Here is a 14,222-nt window from a genome sequence, read left to right as displayed (position 1 = left end):
ATGGCCAACGTAGATACAAGTATCTTGTCTTAGGGAGGGATAAATCCTACTTTGTAAAGAATCACTCTGATTCAAGCAAACAATTCTCTGAAACTGACATTATCAAGACTTGTTTCTTTATTATCATAAGGCTGACTTCACACAGGAATTTCGTAGAAAGAAAGATAAGAAGTTAGCAATATCCGTTAACTTTACTTTCCGCTATATACATGATGCTCTCTCACTAAATAATTCTAAATTTAATAACGCATTTATCCCATCGATTTCGAGATAAAGGTTACAACAGATACAGTTAAGTCTGCCTTATATATTGACTTACATCTAGAAATTACAATAAGGGTCGGTTGAAAACAAAACTTTACGACAAAAGAGATAATTTCAGCTTCCCGATTGTGAACATTCAATTTCTATGTAGTAACATTCCAGCAGCGCCTGCATACGGAGTATATATATCCCAATTGATACGATATTCCCGAGCTTGTATTTCCTATAATGATTTCCTTGATAGAGGGTTGCTGCTCGTTGTCAGTTTATTTTTAATCTATGAGTTTGACTGCCCCTCTGGTATCCGTCGCCCTTCTCTCATTACAGAAAAAAATGAGAATGGAAATGGGGAATGTGTCAAAAAGATAACAACCCGACCAAAGATCAGATAACATAGCATATTCGGGTATCAATATTGATTCACTCATAGAGTCGTTGCATCGGAAAAAAAACTTATTTATTTTAAAATAAATATTTAGCATGATACGGGTTATGTTCTCCTTATATTTTTTTTATGATGGAATGATACTCAATCTTTAATGGTAGGGGATTGTGCTTGCTTTCATATGTTGAATACATAATCTTTCAATCAGTTTATTTGAGGTGGTCCTTTGTTGGTTTATGTATCGTTGTCATTTTGCTTAGTTTTTTTTCAGTGAAATTGAGAATTGAAATGGGGAATATGTCAAAAACAATAACTCAACCAAAGAGCAGATGATAGCCGAAGGCCACCTATGGGTCTTCAATACAGCGTGAAAAACCCACACCTGGAGGTGGGCCTCAGTTGGCTCCTTAATAAAACGCGTACTAGTTCAGTGAAAATGGAAGTCATAATAAACTTTAAAATATATAAATGAAGTAAATGTTAACTATTCTTACATTGGACTCGAACCTCTTTTAGAATGCGTATTACACTTGAGTGTGGTTTTTTTCTACTATGTCTAGAACCAAAACCTTGTATAATTTTTAGTTAATTTGAATTTTTTGAAGTTGAGTACGATTATTTTCACTCAACTAGTACACTATCTGTTCAGGGGCTAGCTGAGCCAGCATCCGGGTGTCTATAGCTGTTTTCTGCACTTTGGCAAGTTGTTGTTTCTTTGACTCATTTCTCATGTCTGTTCTCAACTCAACAGTTTAATGAATAGATAAAACAGTTGTACGCATTATTCAATGTTATTGTATGATTTTTTATAATACAGGGAGCCACTCCCCTTCACAATGCAGCAGCACATGGACATGTTAAATTCACAGATGTTTTGATCAGGAATAACGCTAAAGTCAATGCTACTGACAATAATGTAAGTAACAACAGCAACTAAAAATAGAAGAACGCTATTTTGCGATTCCGGAAAATTAGATGCGATCCGAATAAAAGTATGGATCTTTGAAATAAACTTATAATTAAAGGCTACCAATTCAACGCTGTAATTAGATGATTGAATATTGTTTTTATTGGTATTAATGTTTATTTTGTTATTAGTAAATTAAGATCAAACTAATGTTATTTTTTCATATCATTTGACATTCATGGCTCTAAAATCTATAGATACCGTATCTTGGCATTGCGTGCGGTAACGTTTTTCTCTGACTGTACACTCTTTACACTTTCTATTGATTGTTAGATAATATATACTGATTGATATTTAAGTTTTTGATGCATACTTGTTAATGACTTGTGATTGGCTTTGAACTAGCTGTCAGTAACTGCGAGTACTATCATATGTGTACTAAGTGTACTTTTTTAAGATACCAAGCAACGTCCGGGTATACTACCAAGCTCTTTATTGTATTGGGGTTTTCTATCATCAATATGTTGAATTAAGGGATGTTATAATGAAGTTATATCAAACGGAGATGTTCATTCATGATTTAAATATGTTTCGTTCATTATATATATGATGGTTCTTTTATTTGGTTTATACTTGATGAGCAAATGTTCGTTTAATTTGAGTTATTTCGGGGACTTTCATAGCTGAATATCGGTACATGTCTATCTATATAAAATAACTTCACTCTATTATGTCCCTAGAATCGAAATTTATTTGGTTTCTGTAGACTTATGTGAATATAATCTATGATACTACAATTATAATACTATATCTGCAGTACACAGTTAGAACTTCTTCGTTTTTAATAAACTACGAACACTTAACAGCAGTGTATAAACTAAGCGCAAAACGACATTGTTCTCACACTATATCATTAGGTCATATATTATATTCTTTAACTTTTTTCATTGCAGACAATAAGCCTTGATATGTAAGAAAATTGGTTGGTCACATGTTTGAAAGACTTATAGATAGCCAGTTTTTCATATATTGTCTGGCTTGCCCCTTGTGGTATACAAGTGAATATTCCCCTTTTATGAGATACTGACATTTCAACCATCATATTATACCAGTACTTGTTTTACCGTAGAACAAACTTGCTCAAATGTATAAACAATCATTTGATTAATTTACTGGAGTATCCATCCGATCCTGGCTACCGTTTCACAAAGCCTTCGTAAGTCTACGTGTCATCGTACGTCCATCGTAAATAAATCGTAGGTTTTACAGCCGTTCCACAAAGCCGTCGTAAGTTAAGATGATCGTAAATAATACGTAAATCCTGGCGTTACTTACTACAGCTATATCCAGTCGTATCTCCATCGTAATTTTTAGGAAAATATGAATTAAACCATCTATATCTAGTATGAGGGGCTGCAGCGTTATTTATTCTCGATCAAGATGTCGCAAATGTTTAATGAGGATAATATTAAGGTTTGTATCAAAACAGCGTGGGGGTGCTGCAGATCAATCAGATTTTGTTTAGATGGGACATGTCTTCAAAAATTAATACGGTAGAGAAAACAAAAATGGAGGAAGGGAGAAGTAAAAGATTGAAAAGTGAAACATTTGTTTTGTTTACTAAACATTTTTAATTTAGGTACATCTCCACATAGGAAGATTGACTAATCATATGTTTTACATTTGGAAAGTCGACCTTCCCACGGATATAAACAAGTGCCTGTGTACATCTCTCATTGGTCCATCTTCCTCTAAGCATATTATTGAGGGAAATAAAGACAATTAATCTATACCCAATAACCATTTTAGTTATGATTTTTCATAAACCGATTTAAAAGTAAACCAAAAGGAACTAAAACTGTAGGAGATGTAGGTTAAACGCCAATAAGACAACATCCAAACGACAAGAACAAACAAAGGATATCTAGAAGGCAACATATATAGTATTGCGTTTTAGTTTATAACATCCTCCTCCTCTCCTCGTCATCATCATAACCCATGCAGTAACAATATGTACAGAAGTTGGCTAATCTGTGTTACCATGAATTATCATTGATATGGTCATATTTATGAATCAACTTTCGAAATATTTTTTTTTTTTTAAACAAAACACGCGTCTTTCGTGCAAGAAATACATGATTTGTATCTTTGATAATCAATGAAACTTTTTCTGTATCGGAAATTTGAAATAATAGGAGTGTGACGAGACGTGTTTATATCTAATCAACAGAATTTACAAATCTTTTATTAATTATTTGGCAATGTTTAAAGTCACTATAGTTCTCGTTTTACTGCATTTTAAGAGGATATATGATTGATTGATTGTTGTTTTTTTATCGTACAGTGGCAAATATTTCACGCATTTTTCAGACGGAAAGGAAAATTTTCACCCAAGTAATAAAAATTTGCATGCATTGTCGTTGATACACTATTACCAAAGAGAGACGACAAAAAGACAAACAGCAAAACACAAAATATAAAAACATATTCTATAGCTTTTATATTCATAGTAGGCAACCCTTTTTGTTGGTTGGTTCAAGCATATTAATCTCATGCACCAAATTTTAAGAGACCACCAAAAATCTCCTTGTAGATACTCTTATAGTCTTAAGAAACCTATCCCGCTGATAGGCGCTTGAATATCAAAAAGTTATTTGAAATAACCCAAAATATTCGAGCGAGAGAATATAAAGAAAAAGAAAGGGAGAGAATATAAAGAAAAATGAGCAAGAAATTGAAAATACAGAATAAAATTGGATAAAGAAGAAATAAAGAGTGATTACAGAATTAAATGATTAACGAAAGAACTAAACTCTGCGTTTTCTGCATACCAAACTTAGTATTGATATAAGTATATCATTAGGAATGAAATGTTGATCCGAGGCCAGTTTCACGAAGCTATCATGAGACCTGTCCTAAGATATATCTTAGGACATGTCATATGATCCTTTTATAACTATCCTAGGACCACGTCTCGAAGCTGTCTTAGATAATTTTAGCAAAGATATCCTAAACCTGTCGCAAGTTCTTAAATTTTCAAATATTAACAGTGATTCATAGAGGAATTCATGTTAATGTAGTATGTCTTTCCCATAAATCTACTAAGTGTATTGGTTTTTACACAATTTGCTAAATTAATATAAGAAATAAATGTAATTTAAAAGGGTCACACAATTTAAAGAATAAGCATATTTCTTACTGAATAGATAATAATGGCCAAAACAATTACAGAACACAGAAATGAAGAACCCCACCTCCACCATGCCCTCTCAGCCGACGTCGTAATTTAATTTTAATGACATGAGTTTTTGAAAGCTTCCCACCCTGTGCAATATATTATTAAACTCATTAGGCAGAACAATTTCAGGAAACTTGCATAATTCTCTAATTGTATTAAATTCTATATTAAATTTATATCTATATTAATAAAAGTTTTATATCTTGAATATTGAAAACGGGCTAAAATTCTTTACTTACATTAATTCAATTCAATATTGATATACAAACATCGCCATAATCCGCCATCCGTAATAATTATTTAAAATGTTTATTTGGCATGCCATACTCGATAGAAGTGCGGACGTGAAAGAAAGCACTCTTCCGTTTTACGATACACTCGCGATGATACACAGTATGTAACTTGGGATCAACTTAGTAGTCCTTTACGCTGCCTTTGTGAAACACAAGTAACGGGAACGTAGAACCATACGTAAACGGATCGTAAACTGATACAATGATCGTAAGTTAAGAAGGTTTTGTGAAACGGTGGTCTGGGCTGGTATTATTTATTTGTGTATGGATAATCAATGACAATATGTTAATGATTCTATATTTTAAGTACACAGTCATCACTTTTTCGATTTAAACAAATTAGTAACAATTTACATTAGTGTATTACACATAACAAATGTCAAAAGGAATTCTAGAACTATAATAAAAACTAAGTCACCCAATATCGGAGCTAACAAGAAAGTTAGAACCCAAAGCACAAGACCACAAAAATAATTAAAGATGCATTGCATAATTCCGAGATGATAAGCGATAGTATGTCCTGTGTTGTATCTGTGAAAGTTAAGATATGTAATAAAATACTACGAACAACCAATGTGAATGGAATAAATCAAATTATCTTGATTCCATAAATCCCCCCCCCCCCCCACCCCTTCCAAAGACACAATACAAAATACAAAACACAACATACGAAGAGTTCAAAAGAGAGTCTCTTTATTTGAATACGAAATACTTCAGACTACACTGACACAATGCAAAAAAAAAAAAAATAAAAAAATGCATGAAAATAGGGCATATCACAAATGCATGTTATATTAAGGAATTTTGTAAATTGACTGATATTTGCGACATTTAACATACGGAAGAAAAAAATGAATCATAAGTGCTGTTACATCATTACTATAATATTAATATTTTCATACAAACAAATAAGCTACTTAAAGTTTCGAACAGCATACCAGTTTTTTCTACAATAAGTACTCAATTCAATAACCTGCATGTAACCAGTTTTAATAATGATAAAAAAAAAAAAAAAAAAAATTCTGATGAATTATTATGAATTCCAAAAAGTACTGACATTTATTTGTCATTCATTAAAATGTTTGGATGGCAGGATATGTCACAAACGTGTTCCGGCAGTGCAGACATCATCGTATGGTATTAATTATGGTCTTACCAATATCACTGCAAAATGATTTTGTGAAACCTTTCTCATGCTTATCTTCATACACCCACCACTGATACAAAAAGTTTCTGTTCAACCACTTACATTTTTGACAGATTATTTTTTTTTGCAAACAGCACATACTCATGAATAGCTGTGTTCTATTTTCTGCATTCATAAAAGATTCAAATTAACATAAGTCTGATTCGGTTAGCATACCGTTGTGCATGAACAACAAGGAGTCGAGGCTTTGTTTTCGAAATAATATCGCTGAAGGTGGTCTAGAGTAGTAGAGTATAAAAATAGACGCTGTTTATCCGACAGTAAAACCTATGCTACAGATGGGAATTAGTTTGACTTTGCGAGATGTTTAAATTTGTATTTTTTTTTCGACAACTGGTTGTTAAATGTGATGCCGCATACGAGAATATTGACACACTCTCTTCATATTCCTTGTGGCATAAACATTTTTCACATTCACACGGTCATTTCAATGCATACCTTAGCTATTATAGACAATAATAATTATATTATTATTTTTCTAAATATGCATGAACTATTTGTCACTGGACATCAAAACAAACAGCAAACAGTACATATAATATTTTTTAGTCGTTGTTCCATGCAATACACTTTTTGTAATCAGGATTGAACTGTTTGTTTGTACATGTTGATCTATTGCATGAATTTGTCCTGCTGTCATCTGGAAATGATGACTATGATAAAATGACTATTCGAAATAAAGAGAGAGTATATACATACGCGTGTCCACTGTTTCTACTACTTTACGTCATACAAACTTTACATGCTGGTAACTGAAAAATAAACTAAATTTTACTGAACGTTTTCTCAGAAACCTCTTTGATCGATGAATTGGAATAATAAGATGGTATAGGGAAGAAAAACGCTCTACAGTGGAATACAGTTTTTTTTGTTGTGGTCAAAACTAAAAAAAAAAAAAAAAACATATGATAAAATAATTCACAAAATGGTAAAGGTTACAGGGAAAATTATTGCAAACCAATTGTATATTTAAAAAGCGGCAAAATTAAAAAAAAAAAAAATATCCAACTCCAAGATCAATTCAAAAAAACAATCTCTTATAGAATGCCAAAAGCAAAATCTCTAACACATTTAATGAATGCAAAACTTTCTTGACTTGGTACTGACAAATACACAAAATAGTTTTATGAACAAAATATCACAAATATAAACTTCATTGGGTGTAAAATGAGTGATTTAGAAAAAGAATTGAAAGATTAAAATTGCAATAAATTAAAAATGGATAAATAGATGAATTTGGATTGGAGATAACAATAAGTTAACATTATTAAGCAAGCATTACTTGATTTAAGTTACAATGGTATGAAGGCACAACTTTTGGTATCATGATTGCCCAAATACTGACACTCCTCGGTGTGTTATACTTTAAGAAACACCTTGCAATATGCATTATTTATAACATATTCTATGTTCAAATCGAATTGTTTCCCGAGATAAAACTACTTTTAAAGGACTGGGTATTAATTTTGATGTTGACTTTGATAACATTATTATTATCAATATTAATGAGAAGGTTTTGCAGAAGAAAAACAAAATATCATTAAGATATAAATATAAAGAAATCTTATAGTAACGGGTACAATTACGGTTGTAAAAACTACATTTAAAAAATTTCCTGAATCACATTACATTTACAATGAAATTCAAAATCACGAACTTGTTAACAAGATTAGACACCTTATATTTTAAATGGATTTGGAATTTACCAGTACATAGTGTCAATAAAAAGCTGTTACACGGGAATAACAGGTAAGGTGACCGTCACATATACATTGATTAGGAAACTTCCACAATAAATGAAAAAAAATATTAAATTTTCCATCATAAACAATACTCATTTCCGTGTTCCCTGTATGTAATCATTTCATTACAACGTTGGGCCACATTGCAAAGGAATAATAACGTGTTATCATCTCCTTTTGTGTCTGGTTAGGTTGTTTCTAGTAAATTGATATCTAAGTAACACAATTTCAAGTTTCTGTATATCTTAACCTAATAATAACTTGCAAAGCAAATGAATATAGAGCTGTAATGAATACGTTAACAATTATATAAGTCTTCAAGATTAATTTTGATATGGCTTTATTATTGAATATATATCAGTTGATCAAAGTAATCATTTGATTAAATTACCCAAATGTCAGAAATGTATTTCACTTTAACAAATGAAAAACTCTGATTTTGTTTGGAATACTGAATTGTCATAGCAACATTTCATCAAAATTCATTTAAACAACAACTCAACACTCAAATGTGGACTTGAGACTGAGGTAGGATTAGATGCTTTTTATTATTTTGAATGTTGGAATGATTTACTACTAAACCTTATATTTATAGTATTCTGAAATGCTTTCAATTTGTTATAAGAATAGTTTCAAACAGGTTCTAGATATTTCATGTCAGAAAACATGCACATAGAGTCAGCTGACAATATTTGAAGTATTGATTTCAAGTTCTTTGAAAATTGAAACAGAGCTGGATGTACAACATGTTCTGTAAAAGAAAAGTTTCTGTAAGGCTACACTTCTGATGAATTAGTGTTTGTGAGAAAACGTGTTTTTCATGAGTTATCTATTTGAATAAATGTTAAAAGAGGTTGCACTGTAATTACAGCTGTTTCACAAGCCACGCCTCTTTCCTTGCAGATACAGTTTGTAAATAATTCATAGATATTTTTTTTATTTACGTACTGGTTCCCATATACGATCTATATGTTTCATTTCATAGACACATAATTTGGGTATGTTGATACTATAAAAACACATGATAGCGGCGAATATTGAATTATGATCAAGCCCAAAGTGACGGTAGATGTAGCACAATTTTAGTATAAGTTTAGACTCTAATAAATAAGGGCATATGAATGTCGAAAATATGCTGCACAGACCTATGTTATGACCTTTGAAAAAAATAGTACAGTAAATTCAGAAATTATTGCGTGCATTTATTATTGCGATTTTTTGTAAAATTGAGAATGGAAATGGGAAATGGGTCAAAGGACAACAACCCGACCAATGATCCGACAACAGCCACCAAAGGGTCTAAATGGCAGCGAGAAAATCCCGCACCCGGAGACGTCATACTTTACTCCAAAACATATAAATGAAGTAAAGTGCATATCAACTTTCCGTTTTGAAAATTATTTTTCACGAAACTTCATAGTAAAAGTGGCACAGTTTAGCCGCAAATGGAGTTCTTATCGGGAATTGAATTGTATATATTTACAGAAATGTAACCTACATGTATAATGTTTGTATTTTGTCTTTTGCTACATGTGTTTTCTTTAACTATAATTATAGTTAGCTAAATTTTATTGCAAATGGACGCAGAAACTAATGAAACCCACTGTTATCGTCATTTTGCTTGTGTTACTTTTTCATGCATGAACTTATCTTGAGGTTTTGACAATGATAATTATGTGTTTTTAATATTTCGATACAAAGTCAACTCATAGATCAGTGTCTGGGTTTAGTTTAAAGAATCGGGAATAATGGAAAAAATGCTCAAATCAAAATAGTTAGAAAACCAAACATGTAAAAAGTTGAAGAGCATGAAGGACCCAAATTTCCAAAAAGTTGAGCCAAATACGGCTAAGATAATCTTATGAAAATGTATACATTGTTTTAAAATTTAACAGGATGGGGTAAAAGAACCACAGTGGCACCCCTATCATTTAACCCCACCAGAATTTCAATGTCACTTAAATTATAAGATTATCTAACCTGCTAAATCCTTGCTGAGACGTATAATACTTCTAATAGAGATGTTGCAGAACTGAAGTACTTTGATACGTATACGTATCGAAGTATTCATATACGTGCGATACAGTTAAAATGAATACGTTTTTTTTTTTCTGAACCGATGACTTATAAATATATTGATTAAATCAAATAGTGGCATATTGTCATGTGTACTAGGTTTCTATTCTATGCCTTATTTATAAACAACATATTGAAATACTAAAAAAGGAGATTTAAAGATATAAATCAGAACAAAATGTAATTTCGAGATTCGAGTGCACCATGCTTCTTTCGAGTGCTCTCTAACTTCTTAGGAATGACTCAAAACTTGTGTAGATAAAACATCTTCCGTTTTCCTTATGTATTAATACATAAAGTAGGATTTGGAGAAAAATGTCATTTAAGGAGCAACCATTTAACGTAAAAAGGGGGGTATGGTTTTTTGTCGGAGTTACACAATTTTTAGCGATCAATTTTATTCAGTTTTTCAACGCCAGCAATTTTTCAATATTTAACATCTGTTTACAGAATAATTTTTTTTCCATCAAATTGGGGACCAGAATATAGTTTTTATAAAACAATTAAACCCCCTCCCCCTTGAAGGTAAATGGTCGTTCCCTTATGTATTTTCACCAAAAAAAAAAATCCTGTCGTAATTAATTAAATCATTATATTTGTTTTTTTTATAATTCATGCAGGCATGCACGTTCGAGCGTTTCATATTGTGCAATGCTCTACGATTCTACGATACATCTTTATGTTCGTTAAACAATGTGTGTCACTGAGTATGTTTTATTTGCTTAGTACTTATCCCTTAATGGTAACTTTACCCCGACGGATTTTAAAAAAAACAAAAAAATAGTTTTCACTAAATACAAATTTCACAAAACGGTTATATCGTTTTGAATCTTGAAGATTTAAGCATAAACTTACATGAGTTTCCACATAAACGTAAGAGATTGTTCTGTAAAAGCATTGACTTGCATCGCTGCCCCGGTAACAGTATTTTGAAGAAAAATCCATAAAATTGCTAACAATCTTATGTTAAGAAAGTCAGGTACACTTTTTCTATTCAAGCATGTTTGGGTCGCCTGTTTTGTCCATTAAATGTTTAATACACAGGTAAATGAAATTAATTTTGTTAAGTATACTTCTCCTTCTGTCTGTATACTCTTCTGTTTAGGAATAACAAGACATTTGTTGTATTTCAATTAAACTATTCTAAAACTTGATTGGCTGAACATCAACAATAAAATAATAAAATTAGTGCTCGATAAAACTACGTGTTCCTCATGTACAGGTGCCGAAAGTGTGATGTTTATACTTTCTTTCTAGTCCCTCCACTATCTGCAGCACCACATGTTATATGTGTAATCGGAGCAACAGGTTTGAAAATATGTATAAAAGTTCTTCTGCATGTGTGGGCCTACGTTTACATATTTGCACTACACAGTAGAATTAGACTGTACAGTATCATATAAGTAGAATATATACACATATTACCCACCACCTATACAAATACGTAAAGTACAGTACTCGTAACTATAAAATTCACACGACAAGATTTAAAAGTCTTTCTTGTTCAATCACACAACTTCACAATAAAAAAGTATATTGCTCATGTGAATTAAAACATCCAATTTCAGTCCAACAACTGTCTCTGTTAGCTTCCACTATAATATGACATCTGCTTATATTATCATCATATAATATGATAATCATTATCTTAATCTTAAAACTTATCCTTAAAATGTACCAGTTAACGTTTAGGATAGGGTATTTAAATAATTTAATGCCACATGATTTCTCTACCTAATCCATTTAATCTTAATACAAAGTTTTAACCTGCTACTAAAAGATAAAAGGAATAAAAGGTAAAATCGACTACTAGCGCACCTAGCCCTTGAATTAACCCCAGTCGCACCCCACGTGTATATCAAGCCTGGAACATCTTTCCCAGTGTAAGGCAAAACACATTCCTCTGGACATCGCTTCTATCTGGTTAGACATTTCACCAGATTGTAGTACCAATGGTAATGACGGATGTGTGATGTCTATTATCATCTATAAAAATAGTCTACTATACTTTATGTAAATTAATTGATGACTGTACATTTGTTCCACAAACTTTTCTAAGCTATATATAAAATATTTCCTAGTTTTTTCTAATGTCTTACACTCTAATATAGAATGTTCAATATCTTCTTCACCATCATTACACAACGGACAAATTTGTTTCTCTCTGTTTCCATAGCATTTGGACTTATCCTTCTGTAGTATATATACTCCGGTAGCAATTCGAGCTCTCTGATGCATGCTTTCTTAATCGACACGGTTTCTAGACCAGGAGATATCCAAATGTTTTGAAGAGTACCAGGTGTTGCAGTGCGGTTTAGATATACCAAACTTGATTTATTTGCTGCATCCTTTTCCACTATTTTCTTCCAGTGGCCATTTATTTTCTGTTTACGATGTTCTTCCATACAGCTGGAGATGGCATATTTTCAATAAGCGTAAAAATGTATGTATGATCATACTGGTCAAGCAATTTCTTTGCATAGATAAACCAACTATTCGAATTGTCATCTTTAACTAATATCTGACGAATGCAAATTTCTTTTTCAATGCAGTCGTTTCTCAGGATATTGCCCAGTCTAATCAATATTTGGTAATGTATTGTAGACTCAATTGGTAACTGCCAAGAGAGAATGTATACTGCTGAATACTGCTCGATCTGTGAGAATTCGGATATTCTTCAGAACTTTCTTGTGATATTGATCTCCTCTTAGTCTTTTTTCTTTAGTACTATTGATTCGAGACCAAACATTAACCTTGGCATGACATATGCATTCAATCAATTGACACTAATCTTAGGATTTACTCCGTTGTAACCATGAAGTCCTACCCCCATTGACGCATAGGAAGTTCTCCTTGCCATGTTTATTCTTTCCGCTATGCTATTAGATTTGCCACAGGTTCTCTGTATACCAATGTGTGTATAACTTTCAAATTCTTCAAACTGGCTGCCATGCAGCTTTAAGTTTATTCCATCGACCATCTTATATTTACTTCTATTATTAAAAGTCATAGACTCGCTTTTTGTATCAGATAGCATGTAACGTTCACAATCTGCGTAATGCTTCTGCATCAGCAACATAATTTGTAATTCAAACAGACTCTTAGGCAGTAGTAATACATCATCCGCACAGGTTGGCGATCCTACGTGATTTGAGCCAAAGTTTGCACAAATATGTTCGTCTTCAAACGACGTAAGAAACGGATTTATGAATACTTTATACAATAAGGGTGACAGAATTTCCCCTTGTCGAACGCCTTGTTCTTCCTTAAAAAGTTAAGAATAATTTCCACCCCACTTAACCCTTGAAGTAAGTTCGTTATATCAATCATCAAGTATTTTCCAATCATTGTATTTTATTCCTGCACAGTGTAATTTCCGTAATAGTGAAGCATGCCAATAAAAACTGGTCGCCACGAAATAGCCCAAAAGTGGTGCTTAAAAGTGGCGTTAAAACACTAAAAATAAAAAAAAATAAAAATCAAATCACATAACTTCCTTAGCGCGTCTAAATCCCTATCAACAAGTTCGTTATAGTCTTTATTAAAAAGTTCATTGTTTGATGCCTTACTTAGATTTTTTTAAAAATCCAACAAGCATTCTTAATAGCACGAGATGTGTCATGAAAGTTCCATTTACTCTTAAACTAGTTATTTTTTGTACTGGATTATTTCTCTGTCTACAAAACAGTCTATAGAAAAGATTTTGATTATATTCGTCATTCGTCATCATTTCAAAATATATATTATTTCTATTTTCAGCCTCTAGCTACCTATGAGCTTCCCTCAAATTACGTTTTGCTTTCTTACAATCTATATATAAATTAGTAACTTTTCTCCCTCCTTCATTTTTCCATTTCCAATAAGCTTTTTGACTTATTTGAATTAATTAATTAATATCTTCACTTTTACTACTCTGTTCCCCCTTCAGTTTTATCTCATTTGATTATATGGCACTTGTTTTCAAGATTTCCACTAGTTTTATCACTTGCAATTGTATATCTTCTGTATCCAAGATATTAACTTTATTACACTCTTCATCCACTAATAATATTGATATTTGCAAATGTCAGCAGTATTCCAATTTAGTTTACTCTTAAAGACTAAATTATT

This window comes from Mytilus californianus, unplaced genomic scaffold, assembly GCF_021869535.1.
Source record: "Mytilus californianus isolate M0D057914Y unplaced genomic scaffold, xbMytCali1.0.p SCAF_20, whole genome shotgun sequence".
Classification (NCBI taxonomy): Eukaryota; Metazoa; Mollusca; class Bivalvia; order Mytilida; family Mytilidae; genus Mytilus; species Mytilus californianus.
The sequence above is the reverse complement of the archived record's forward strand: the minus strand, read 5'-3'. Positions refer to the sequence as shown.